The sequence below is a fragment of the Natator depressus genome, chromosome 7 (assembly GCF_965152275.1).
Source record: "Natator depressus isolate rNatDep1 chromosome 7, rNatDep2.hap1, whole genome shotgun sequence".
Taxonomy (NCBI): Eukaryota; Metazoa; Chordata; order Testudines; family Cheloniidae; genus Natator; species Natator depressus.
This window is the reverse complement of record NC_134240.1, coordinates 31,647,180-31,648,647: the sequence shown is the minus strand read 5'-3', so window position 1 is coordinate 31,648,647 and position 1,468 is coordinate 31,647,180. Positions and strand designations below refer to the sequence as shown.

Here is a 1,468-nt window from a genome sequence, read left to right as displayed (position 1 = left end):
CATGCGCCCGTCACAAGGACCCGGATGGGGATGGCTACTCCGCCGGCGTAGTACAGGAAACTAGAGAGAGTAGCGGGAAACAGCCTGGAGCGGCCCATCACCGGTTCGGGACGCCCACCGAGACCAGAGAGACCTGGCAGACGAGGAGTTGAGCGACTCCCTAATCCAGTAGCTTTTAAACTTTTGTACTGGTGACCCCTTTCACATAGCCAGCCTCTGAGTGTGGACCCCCCCCATAAATTTAAAACCATTTCTTTATATATTTAACACCATTATACATGCTGGAGGCAAAGTGGGATTTGGGGTGGAGGTTGACAGCTCGCAACCCCCCCATGTAATAACCTCACGAGCCCCTGAGGGGTCCTGAGCCCCAGTTTGAGAACCCCTGCCCTAACCCGTTCCAGGGCTCTGTGCTATATGGCGGAACCATAGGGAGCTGGTGGAAGAGGAGCTAGGGCAGCAAAGAGGCTTTTCAGCTGAGCAGAGGCCTTGAGGAGGGGCTAGAGAGCTTCCTCTCAGCGGACATGTCTGTACCATAGAGGGGGAGGAAGAACGGGTCAAGTGCCAACCGGAGTCCCATGGCACCAGCCCTACTCTTAAGATTAGAAGACAAAAGGGAACCATAGAGGCCTGGCTAAAGAAGTCTAGAGGGGCCAATCAATCAGGTGGCTGATGGACTCCTTTGCTACTGCGTGAAGTCTCTGCATGTAGTCTGCGGAGAAGTAAAGAAGATGAACTTTATCCTGTCTTTCACCAAGTCTCTAAGGCTATGTCTACACTACAGTTGGGATTGAGGCTCTAAGATCAATCCACCGGCAGTCGATTTAGCAGGTCTAGTGAAGATCCACCATAGCAACAGCAGGTCGCTCTCCAGTCAACCCGTTCTCTGCCGACCCCGCAATAACTCGACCTAAGGTACGTAAACTCCAGCAACATTATTCACGTAACTGGAGTTGCTTAGTGTAGGTTGACTTACCGCAGTGGTGTAGACATAGCCTAACAGTCTCCCACAGCCATCACCAGAGGTGTTTGTGAGCGGGAGACGAAGGGAGGTGCTTAAGCCTACCAGTGTTACACTTTGCATTTGCAACATTAAGCCTTATATTACTCGTGGGCAGGGGTAGTTAATAGGCAGACTGAGGACCACCAAACACTTTTGAATAGACTCTGAAATCTTATTTACTTATTATTGTTGGGTTTATTATTATTTTCTCTGGAGGCCTTGACTATACCTTTGACCAAGAAATTTGGTCCTTGACAAAAAATAGATTACCCCTGCTCTAGGGCATAGGCTGGGTGGTAACTATTATTGACATTTTATAGAAATGTAAACTGAAGAACAAGGAAGTTACAAAACTTGGTGCTGGCCTCCTCCCTCGTTTCCCTTTCAGTAAGGGCAGAACCATGAAGGAAAATCAGGCATCCTACCACTTTTGTGCCTGCTATCAGTACTAAATCATCTTCAGTC

General features: G+C 49.1%; 1 protein-coding gene across 1 annotated transcript in view; it reads left to right on the top strand.

Annotated features, from left to right (window-relative positions):
* The first annotated feature begins 269 nt into the window (after positions 1-269).
* SPDYC (speedy/RINGO cell cycle regulator family member C) overlaps positions 270-1,468 on the top strand; it is a 45,090-nt gene continuing 43,891 nt past the window's right edge. The window contains exon 1 of the mRNA XM_074957956.1: positions 270-915. The gene's annotated coding sequence lies outside the window, so the exon portion shown is untranslated. The remainder of the gene's footprint in view (positions 916-1,468) is intronic.